We start from the raw sequence: 12,248 nt of genomic DNA on the forward strand, positions 1-12,248 counted from the left end.
TTTCCAAACCATTCCACGATTCTGTGATTCCAAGATCACAGCAGCTCCACTGAAATTCACTTTTGCACAAGGTTTATTTGTTAGGAAGTTGATGGTGACACAGTGGGAGTAGACAAAAAAGTTCCCTGATTCAAAAGGGCTTCGCACCAACTTCTGTTAAAAGCAGGAGAAAAACTTAATGAGATGTTTTAGCAACACCATTTATCATGTTTCTAAGGCTCTTTTGCAAAAAAAAAAAAAAAAAAGTCCATTTTAACCAAAAAATGCTTCTCTTTCAAAAGCTCCATGCAGTGTCAGTTTTGAACAGTGCCCCTCAATGGAACCCACAGTGCTCAGGAGTTCTCAAGGTCAGTACATTTATTTCTGGTTTTCTAAATGCATTTGCCTTTCCTCATGGTTTTTTTTTTTCCTCCCTCTGCTACACTAAACATTATTTCACTGAAAATCTACAGAACTGCCCTTAATAAATCTGTTTCAGGTATCTTGGTTTACACATCTATTAATGTCGATAATAAAATTATAAATGCAGTCATAAAATACAGAAAACAACTGAATTTATGGGAATAGCTAGTACTCAAACACTAAAAAATAAAAAGGAAAAGCCATAAAGAATTTTTAAGTAATTTTGCAAAAATTCAGCACTAAATAGGGGAATATAACTCTGGTGCCAGGGCCTCACCACCCTCACAGGGAAGAATTTTTCCCTAATATCCAATCTAAATCTCCCCTCCTTCATTTAAAGCCATGCCCTGTTTTTCTGTCACTCCATGCCCTTGTAGATATTTCCTTCAAAAAGTCACTGAGGAGGAACAATAAAACCAAACCTATGACAATGAGAAATCAGATTATATTCATCAAACACAATTAATGTTGGAAGCTATGTAAAAAAACTTTGATGCAGCCCAGGAAAAAGAATTAAAGAAAAAGACAAACCTGAAAAGGAAATGATAACTGGAGACAAGTGGCAGTCCCGGTCACTGGGATAGCCCACAGGTATTTGGGATATTGTCTCTGCAGCACTGAGGTATCACCATGACAAATTATGGGAACAAGAGGGAGAGAAATGATCTTTTAAATGATAATCTTCACACCAGACAGGTGATGCTGCCAGATGAATACACTCCTAAAAGCAACAGCCATTTTGAAGACAAATGATCCCACTTTTGGTGCTTCTCATCCGCCTGTTTTAATGTAAATTATTTAGCAACTGCTTTATTGAGGGGCTCAGCGAGCTTGAGAGATAAGAAATGTGTGCAATCCAAATTTAATTGATCAAACCACGCAGTTCAGAGATCCCTGGATTAAAAAGCTCCTTGCAGGAGGAGGTCTCTTTGGGGCAGCTTTTGCATTTTGTAATTAATTCCTACCTTTGGCTCACTCAGCCCATCAACCATCACACCATACCCCAGGGGCTGTTCCCTTCCCCAGGTTTTGGGACAGAACACAGAGGATATGGGAAGGTTTATGGGATGCAGGCTCTGATGTGGTGCTGTTCTCAGCTCTCGGAGCTGCAGAAGGTGACCCAGTCCTTGCAGACAGGAATTACTGCCAGGCTCTCATCAGTGGGGAAAATAAAGGCAGGGCTCTCTCCACATTTGCATGATATCAAAATGAAATCCCCAGCACAGGCAGTGTTCTCATTCCCCTCCTCCCCAAAGAGCAGGAAAAGACATGAAATCCACAAAGACTGATAAAAGGCTGGTCCTTTGTTCTGACTTCTCTGACTTCAGCTAAGTTTTCTGTGATATTTTATGTTACAGCAGCAAATTAATGCTATTTACACAAATGCATATATCAATATGGTAAATAAGAGAAATACAGTTTCCAGACAGGTCACATTTCAAGTGAGAATTTCTGTTCCAGTATTAACAGATAAGAGGAGCTGAAAACATTAATACCCAAAAGCAGCCAACAGGGGATTTCACAGGAGTGAAATTGCTCTTCTCTGCCTACAGGAATGTCCTCACCTTACCTGGTTCTTCCCTTGGAATTTGGCTCCCAAATCACTCCTTCCACCCCAGCCACGGGCAGGGACACATTCACTGTCCCAGGCTGCTCCAACCCTGTCCAGCCTGGCCTGGGACACTGCCAGGGATCCAGGGGCAGCCACAGCTGCTCTGGGAATTCTGTCCCAGCCCCTGCATGCCTTCACAGCTAGGAATTCCCAATTCCCAATCTCCCATCCATCCCTGCCCGCCCTGTGGGAGCCATTCCCTGTGTCCTGTCCCTCCATGCCTTGTCCCCAGTCCCTCCCCAGCTCTCCTGGAGCCCCTTTAGGCCCTGGAAGTGGCTCTGAGGTCACCCTGGAGCCTTCTCCTCTCCCACTTAACAATCCCAATTCTCCCAGCCTGGCTCCAGAGCAGGAGTTTTATCCTTGTCCCACGTGCACAAGTTGTCTCTTGTACAATTTTACTTTAACTTCTGCAGGTTGTTCAATTTTATAAAACTTGTCTAAGGTTTGCAAGGAGCAGAGGAAAACTTCCACAGCATTTTCCTTTTCCAACAGAGATTCATAAGCTTAGGTTCCTATATTTTCCAGGAGCTGTCTGCAGGTGTTTGGAGAAGCAGCCATATCTGCATTTTACACCCTCTCAAGGAACACAGACCTGTTTAATACTTTGCATTTAATTAAAGGGAGCAGTAAAGGCCTCATCTGCAGAACCTGAACACAAGAACATGTGGGCTGAGTCTCCAAGAATGACCCAATTCTTCCCTAACATTATTAAATTTGAATTTTGTTTCTTATTAAACTCACAGCAACTCCGAAGACTTTGGGGGATTCTCTCAGACAAGCCAGTGCTAAACAAAGTGCAGTGTCCAGAAGAGCTTCAAAGGTGCCTCATGAAAAGAACATGAAATCAATCTCTAAGCTGCAATCTAAGCAAAAGGAGATGAACTTTTCTATTGTGGAAAAGTGAATTAATTAAACCCCTCTTTTATTATCATTTGGGACGATGACCAAAACGTTCAGCAGAATAAGCTCCAACAGGATGCTGCTGATAAAGGGCTCTTTATCCTGATCCTGCCTGAACTCAGCAGAAATCCAACCCCAACAGGACAAAAGGAGACCATCAATGATGTAAAGGACAAACTGCCTGAGGTGAACGAACTGGTGTGGACCTGGGAATTTTCTGTCACACACAAGATTTTTGCTTTTATATTGATTTTGAATCAATAACGTATTTGTAAGTTAAGAAACAAACTGAACATGTTAAACATTCTCATTCCCTTCTCCATTCCATGGAAAAGACAAGCTCTGACCAGCCTCTGTTCTAGGGCAGCCTGCACAAGGCATCAGAAGGGACCTCAAGGCTCATCCCATCCCACCCCTGCCATGGGCGGGGACACTTTCCACTATCCCAGGTTGCTCCAAGCCCTGTCTAACCTGGCCTTGGACACTGCCAGGGATCTCCTCCTGAAGGAAAGAATGGAACATTTGCTCAGGAAGCTCCGCTGCTTCCAGATGAAGCTAATTCAGGTTTCTCTGTGCTTGCAAGTCAACCCAAACCCACTTAGAATATTTTAGGAGAATAACTTATTTATTTTCTCACTAAATCAAAGGTGCAAAACATGTTTTGACAATTTTCATCATGACAGCGAGCACACTCCATGCATTCCAGCAACAACAAAACATTTTGAAGGGCTGGTTTTCCACCACTGAAATAAATTCTGACCTATAATTGAATTTTATTTTCCTCCCCAACTTTGTTCTGGAAGAAATCAGAGGGGAAAGAAGTAAATCCCTCCCAAATAAGGAGTCATTTATCACGTTCTAACAAGAACACTCCCACATTAACAACAGGATTAGAGATGGATATTCAGCTCTCGAATTGCTTTCCCCTACCTACAGCCCCAGCATGCAGGCAACAAAAGCAACTTAAGTTGAGAGATGTTTTTTAATTACACATCCACACCTAAATGAAAACTCATCTCTCCTTGGAAAAAGCAATTAAATCCAAACCAAGATTAAAATCAGTGGTTTAAAACATGCCAAAGTGAAATTCAGCTCCTAGGCTGCAGGGGCAGGACAGGGAATGTTCTTGGGAAGGGGCTGGTTTGCTCCAAGAGCTCAGCTTGGCGTTCCTACACCATTCCAAGACAACACGTGGATATCCCATGATTCACATCCCTTTTTTCCACATTTTTCCTCCCATCTGGGCAGTAACAACAGGACCAAGCAGAATCTCTTTTCCAGGTTCTGATGTTCAGGTTCATGGCCAGACTCACCCAGGATTTCCAATCCCAGCCCTGGAGATCCAGGGATCTATCCCAAGGGGAAGTAAAATCAAACCAGCAAAAGGCAAAGCAGCTTTCACATGGATTCAAATATAAAATAAGTATTAAGAAAGAATAAAAAAAAAAAAAAAAAAACCTAAAATCAATGCACAGGCTACTGCAAAACCTCGATGAAATGGCAGGGAGTGGAACTGAAATTTTTTTAAGGCCCTTCCCAGCCCAAACCATTGTATGGTTCTGTGATTAAAATATCATAGAATTTAAATATTTCTGTATTTCTATACATTACAATACCACATAGATATATCAAAAATACAAAAAAAGGGAAAAGAAAAATACCAAAACATCCCAATTATTATCAGAGTGCATCTTTAAGTCTCAAAACATGAGTGAAATGTTTTATTCTACTGTAATGCAACAGTATCATTATTTGGGAATTACTTTTCCTGGCATAATTTCCATGCATTTAAAACAATCCCAAGTATTTTTTTTTTGGGGCGTAACATTTGAAACCCCAGCAGAAAATCAACCAACCCTGAGTTATGGCAGAGCCTACAACACTCATCCTACTCTTGACATTTGGCAAAAATAAGATTTGTAACTTCTCTTGATATGGCTGAAAAATACTCATCATCTGTTGGGGAGGTAAACTTAAGCATTATTTTTAAAATGCTTTAAAAATACCTCAGAAAAGCTACTTAGAGCAAGACAAAATGTTTTTCAGAACCAGGGAAATAGCTCTGATTAGGTTGTCCCTATAAGTAAATGTGAGGTATATAGACAATTTCTGCATAAAGAGAGCACAAACATTACCCAAAGTCATTAACTGCTAGGGAGGAATTAATATGTTTACAATTCAAGCCAAGTGATAAATATGAATATATAAAAGGCAAATACTCATTGCATCCCTGTGAATTATTAAAACTTTCTTTCCTTAATAAATGGAAAAATTAACATGTACAAGCATTCTGCTTTTTCCAGTTACTGGGTTTTTCTCCTAGGCAGGAATCTTATCCTTGTAACTTTTGCTAACACCTGGAAAATAAGAAAAAAACATTAAAAAAAAAAGGCCAAACAAAAAAAAAAAATACTTTAAAGTTCAAGTCTGTTAAACTAAAATTTTATTAAAAACCCCACATCATGAAGTGCCTGTTAAATGAGCTCCTATGGAGTATCAAGGCCAGGTTGGATGAGCTTTGGAGCTACCTGGGATCATGGCAGGGGTGGGACTCAAAGCTCTTGAAGATCCTTCCAACCAAAACCATGCTGGGGTTCTACAATGAGCAGATGAGGGCTTTGTCCTTTCTTCCCCCCAAGACTCGGTGTCCCTTGTCCCAGCCACCAAAGACATTTGTGACATGGTGTGTCAGCTTCCATGAAGCCACCACCTGTCCTTTTGTCACCACCTTCGGTCCCTGGAGCTCTTCCACAAGACATCAAGTCCCTCATTAGATAATCAGTTGCTGCAGATCTTATCTGTCACCTGGTAATTGATGTCAATAACAAAATTATGCTTCCAAACAAAGCCTGTTAGCTCATCATTCCAGCTCATCGTCCTGAGGACAAGCTGAGCTCAAAGAAAGCCCTGGTGATGTTTCCTTCCAGGCTTAATGAAAGCTTTGATTTCCATCACCTCACAGAGAAGTAAAACAATTCCATAAATAAATGGAGTCTCCACAGCTTGAGGGGGACATCATGGATGGCAGGAGGAATGAGAAAGGCCACCAAAGTGACAGCCTGGGCAAGAGAAGGCTCCAAGGAGAACTTCTTGTGGCCTTCAATATTTAAATAGGGCTTGGAAGATAGATGGAGAGATACTTTTATCTTCTCACTGCCAAAGGGCAGAGTTAAATGGGATTTTGGGAAGGAATACCTCCCTGTGAGGGTGGGCAGGCCCTGGCACAGGGTGCCTAGAGCAGCTGTGGCTGCCCCTGGGTCCCTGGAAGTGCCCAAGGCCAGGCTGGAGCACCCTGGGATAATGGCAGGGGGTGGAAGGGGATGAGCCTTAATGTCCCTTCAACCCAAACCACTCTGACAAGGGATGGAGAAGTTCCCTCCTGAGAAGGGGTCACAGCGTGGATGGATTCACATTTTCCTGAGGTTTCCAAACCCACAGCAGTGGGGAAGAAAGGAGTGCACAGCTGCTGCTCACGAGTTTCACTGCGTTAGAACCAGGAGGCAGCAGCTGAAGCCAACAGGAGATGAATTTCAAACCAATATGAGAGGAGACTTTTAATCCTGGCATTTCTTTTTCCCTCCCAGGGAGTGATGGGAGTTGTGCCATGGGGACAGGCAGCAAAGGCAGCTCCACAAGGGAATGCACCAAGTCAGGAGAAGGAAGGTTTGGAGACAAGGAGCAGCCACTCCACCTCCCATCCAACCAACTTCCCCACCCAGGCTTGGGCAGAAGGCTGCCGAGAAGGGAAGGATGTGGACACACTAAAATTATTAGGGCACTGAATTCCCAGAAGTAAATTGAGGAAGTGTCACATTACTATCAAATTGTAACTATATTTCTGGGTTTTCAGAGATTTCATCCTTTTCCTCCCCAACAGCTCTTCCAGTTATGGGTCTTTTCAAAAATACTGATGGACACCCTTTGGATATAAAGCAGCTGCTAATTATGCTCCTCAACCACTGACAAGTATTAATATTTAAAGTCCTGAACTTGTTTAAAAATTGAAGAAAATCAAAATGTGGTGCTGCTTTGAATGGTTTTTAATTCAGTGTTCCCAAGCCACAAAGGACAGAGCCATTTCTCCTGCACTGTGTTTTGAAGAGCCACAGACCAAGGATTAAGAAGGAATTCACGTGGCCTCTGCTGTCAATTGTAAACTCATTTAATGTCATTATCAGGCTTCCCATATTTTTCAGAACACAACTTTGTGAAGTATCTCGGGCTTTTAGGATTTCCAGACTTTTCAAAGTAACTTCTGTTCCTTTCTTAAGGTAAAACTCAGTCACAGACATTTTTATACATAAAAGAATTGGGTCTTTGCACAGTCAATCAGGAATTTAGCTTATTCTTGTTTGCACAAGGCAAGTTTCTAGGTCATTTTATTTAGAAAAAATAAGTAAGGGAGGAGAAGCTCTTAATTGTGAGCATATGGCTAAATTTTAGGTGCCCATGATGCTCCAAACTGCCTCTTTATATCCCTTTTTTATTCACTGCCATCATATTTCCCTGTCATGTATCAAAGTTATTAAGAGCAATTTTATTTTGGCAACTGCTTGGGGATTTTAGAAACTACACTAAAGAGTTCATTTCTGAACATTATGGCCAAAATACTTAATTTTGGTTTAGAGCACCAATAGAAATTGTGAGTTTAATTCTATTTGCACTGCTCATTATTTCCCTCTTCCATAATTTTGTAGGATTTTAATTTTTGACTTGTTTAACACATTTAATTTCAGCTTGGTTTTTTCTGTTAAGCATTTTTCTGTTACATTTTAGCACCAGGCTGCTCCCTGGGCTTCTAACTTGAAGGCAACATGCAAAAGCACATAAAAGTCTGTATTTTTATGCTATGTTCAAATTTTAAATAGTTCAATATTTCAAATGAGAAAACCTTCCTGAGGCTTTGGGAGTTTACATTACTTTATAGCATCGAATGTTCTCCACTTTGACAGAAAAGTTGCATTAAATCCTCCATCTAATGAAATCAATGTTGTATAAATAATATATTATTCCTCCAAAGAGCAAATAGGAATCAGATGCAAGCATCCCCATTATTTGTTGAATTTGCCTTTTTTCTTCCCATAACTTGAGTTTGAAGATGGAATTCATGCTCATCCCACATTTCATTAGGTGCTTAAATCTGAAACCATTTGTCTAAAGGCAATCAAAAGTACGACCAGATTTGTTGGGTTTTATTTTTAAGCAGGGCAGGATTTTTTCCCTTTGCTATAAAGCAGTCAGAGAGAAAACCCTGGAATTTGGTAAGGTCATAAAATAAATGAGATAAAGCAAAATATTAACAAAGTTGGCAGAATGTTCCTTTAAAAACATTCCCCTACACTTCCAGTTCCTCAAGACATCTTAACAAGGATGTAATTTCCCATTTGCTCTCAGTGAGCAAATCAAACAGGGTGATTTGTTATTCAGATGGGCACAAAGGATTTCTGAAACGCAAAAAGAAGGGCTCTAAAAGCACAAGTCATCAGTAATGACGACAGCCTGAACTGCCTTTCAAATATGAACAAAATGCAGCCATTTAGGGGCTCATACATCACGCTCTCCCAGACCCTCATTTATTTCCTAACTGTACAGGCTGCATGAAAATGGAACCAGAATCTGGCATCTACTGAGAACATCTTTATCAGGGAAGTGATTCCACACCACGGGAGAGCAGATCAGAATCCCCACCCTTGGAAGAACAACCAAGGCTTTCCAATCACCACTTTAGGTCCCTCCCCAAAAACATCTGTGTGCTGAAAAGAAACTCTTCTGAACTATAAACACAGTGAAAATATGACAAAAGTTCCACTCCTATTCCAAGAAAAATCAGATTTTCTTGATAAACATCTCCAGCAATTTGGGCTGCTGATGAGACAGCATTCAACTGGAACCCAAAATTTCAGCTTTAGCTGGTGAGATCTGCTGTTATATTTTTCTTCCAATGATCTGTACATTGGGAAATTGAGAGAGAGAACTAAATCCTGCTCATTCTTATCCCAACGAAGCACAGAAATAACCATCAGAGCTAATGAGGTTACTCAGCATTTTTCTTCTCCGAGCAGAAAACCCACAAAGAGCAGTTCTCTCAATCAGCTGTTTAATATTTCAGCTGTGCACAGGTATTATGGGTATTAGACACATATTCTTAAATCCACTTTATCTTCAAAATGTTCCTTTAAGTAAAGAGATGTGGAATTAGCACTTTACGTATAAAGAACTGACATCAGCATAGGCTCAAATGAATTTTCCAAGCTCATGGAAAAGACTTATTATGGAGCAAGACACTACAGCAAATCTCCTAAATTTCTGCCAAACATGACTCCAAGAGACCTTTTTCCTCTGCATCACAGCCAAGCAGAAAATATCCTCCCCAAAGCAAGGAGCACCTCCAAGGAGTGGACTGCATGAGGACCTGTTTGAAATTCCAGCCAAGTCTGCCTTCACCTCAGCTGGAGAGGAGCATATTTAACATCCTTCCAGTTCTGTTCCAATAGCAGACTGGGGGAAATAAATTAATTACCAATTTAGCCCAGAAAGCCAGGCAGTTACCTAAAGGCATGTAAATAACCACCTAATTAATGGGAATGAAGGTTCAGCATTGTAGAAATACTTCGTTTTAGCAAAGACTGAATGGCAGCATTGGCCCCAAGTGACCACAGAGAGAAAAGGCACAACTTTGTCCACAGCTCTCCTTCAAATCAAGTGAACTTCACCCTTCTTTCATCTCCAACACAGGTGGGAAGTTCTGCCATAAATCAGCCTGGGTCTCTGGAATTCATATCCCTGGGAACCAGCTCAGGCATGTCGTGTTGGGACTTAAATTATGCCTCCTAATATAATTTACTTAACATAGATATGAAAATCCCACTGGTGCTGGTTTGTCATCCTCCTTCCCCACACTGGTGGTCACCAAACACCTGGCAGGTCACTCAAGCCTGAGCTGCATCCAAGCTTTCCTCCACAAGAACTTCACAGACTGTTCCAGAAAATGACATTTTAGTGTTCCACTGTTGGACCTGCGTGTTCTAGAGGAGCATAAACCTACAAAGCAGCTGCTCTGCAAAAAAATCCCCACAGGCACAGCATTTCCTGGGGCAGTCCTTGAGCCAAAACCTGAGTGTGGGGAGGACATGCCAGGCTGACCCTCGCACAGTCACCCAGATGTGTCCTCAGAAACTGAATGTAAGAAAAAAAGTCACGTAAAACCTGAAGTCTGTAACACCAGGCTGCGTGTGATGAAAATTTCTGAATACACACACATATGCCTCCCTGAATTTATGATGCAATTAGCAGTGAGGGAGAAGGGCCCCTCACTGTACTTGTCCACAGAAAATGCCACCAAAAATCCATCTCACTGCTCTCCAACTCCTGCTTTTCTCACTGCCCCCAGAATTCCAAGGCAGGACTTCCACCTGCACATGTCACTGCAGCCCCAAGCAGTGCTCACTCCTTCCTGACAGACACAGGGAGAAAAGGCCAATCTGGGAAGGTAGGACACTCCATGAGAGAGAAATAAATTTATAACCTAAAACAACTACAATTAATTGTCTCTTTTCTCTTTGCACCCTCTCAGGTTGAAGCCCAATCCCTCTCTCCCCTCTCAAGCATATCTTCTACGCCAGATTTCATTATGCAACAGTCATGGTCAGCATTCTTAAAAGCTAAAATATTGACAAATGGGGTGATGAAGCATTTCCAATTTCTCAGTGTATTTACTTCTATGTGCTGTTACAGTAACATGAAGCATGATAATCACAAAACACTTCATTTTTCACAAACCCTGATTTAAAAAATCCCTGTATACACCAATGGTGTCAGCAGTTACACATGAATCTGGTCCACATCAGAAAGTACTTTTTAATTCCCTAAAAATCTCCACAAGATGCTGTACGGTTTATAAGTGGGGCATATGCATAATGCTGTGCAAGACTAATCAGCCTTGAGACAACAGCTTCTAAATATCATTATGGAGAAGACAAGAATGATGTTTAACTGCTGCTTCTGTCAGACAGATTCTCCTTTCAAGTCACTCAGGATATCAAGTTATAGTATTTCCTTCCAGTAATCATGGGCTGGATAAACTCACATTTTCAGCTTGTGAAAAAGCAACAGCATCTCCTACCACTGATCTGTTGGCTCTGAGGAAGTAGCCTGTGTTATTTCAGACGTGCTCACCCTACCATGTAATTTTACCCACGTCTGTATCCAGGCTGCAGCCAAAAACCACATTTATTTTCGTAGAGAGAAATCCACAGAGGACCTGGAATACAGCAAGTCAGCACTACTGGAAAGAAGAATAGAAAGAAAAAAACCAACAGCATGGTGGTTGCTGTTGCATCAATAAGCAGGTCGATATTGAAGTTCTTTGGAAAAAAAAATGTATCTGATAAAATAACATGAGAAATGCTGAATGTGATCAAAGCGGTGTCACAGCCCCTAGCCCAGGGCAGAGCAGCGGGTGATGTGGAGGGCACACCCCCGGCACCCTCGTTCAGGGATCAGCAGCAGGGATAAGGAGCAGAGGGAAGAGGGCAGCGGCAGTACCTGCACAGGTAGCAGGCAGGGAGAGCAGCGGAGCTGCCCTCTGCTGACTGCCTGGTTTGCTGAACACTGCTCTGATCCGGTCCTGCACAGCCACACCGCGATTTAACCGGCCGGGCTCTCCCCGCGGAGCCCTGGGTGACACGGAGCTCTCCGGAGCCACACGGGTCTCCTGGCCGGCCCCAGCCCCAGCCCGGGCCGGCAGCCCCGCGGTGCCCCGGCCGCTGCGGCAGCACCGTGCTGCAACGGGCTGCTCCAGCTAATTAACTCCAACATACACCCAGGACTCGAGCCAGTGCTTCTGCTGCATCGTGTCCGTGGATGCCCGGGCTCATCCAGCGCCCAGCTCGGCTGGCTCTGCCTGCTGTGGCGCGGGGGTCGTGCTGGAACACTTTAGGCTGGTCCAGTCGCTCTCATCTGCCATGTCAAATCAGGGGTCGCTTAGGTAACCCCCAAAATCAATAACCCTCATCGACATCCATGGTGAAGGCAGTGCTGTGATAGTGGGACCTGCTGGCACCTGGTCTAGGAGACTTTCCTGCCCAAAAAGTATTTACTGAACAGCAAAACTCCTGGGAACCTCCGAATGAAACACGGACCCGACGCTTCCCAACCCGGACCAATTCTCATGCCTCTCAGGGCATTTTCTGTCTAGCACTCAGGTAAAATACACACGACCTATTTAACTTCCAACTTTTTTTCGTTTTTTTTTTTTTTTTTTTTTTTTCAGTATCCATGCCATGCCTCTCGTATCTTCCCCTCCAAGTTCTGTCTTCCTCCTCTATATATTCCA

At 42.5% G+C, this 12,248-nt stretch overlaps 1 protein-coding gene across 2 annotated transcripts in view; it reads right to left on the bottom strand.

Annotated features, from left to right (window-relative positions):
• Positions 1–12,248, bottom strand: part of DOCK1 (dedicator of cytokinesis 1) — a 266,436-nt gene that overhangs the window by 122,027 nt on the left and 132,161 nt on the right. The gene's annotated exons all lie outside the window — the stretch shown is intronic.

This window comes from Pyrgilauda ruficollis, unplaced genomic scaffold, assembly GCF_017590135.1.
Source record: "Pyrgilauda ruficollis isolate IOZ18807 unplaced genomic scaffold, ASM1759013v1 scaffold15, whole genome shotgun sequence".
Taxonomy (NCBI): domain Eukaryota; kingdom Metazoa; phylum Chordata; class Aves; order Passeriformes; family Passeridae; genus Pyrgilauda; species Pyrgilauda ruficollis.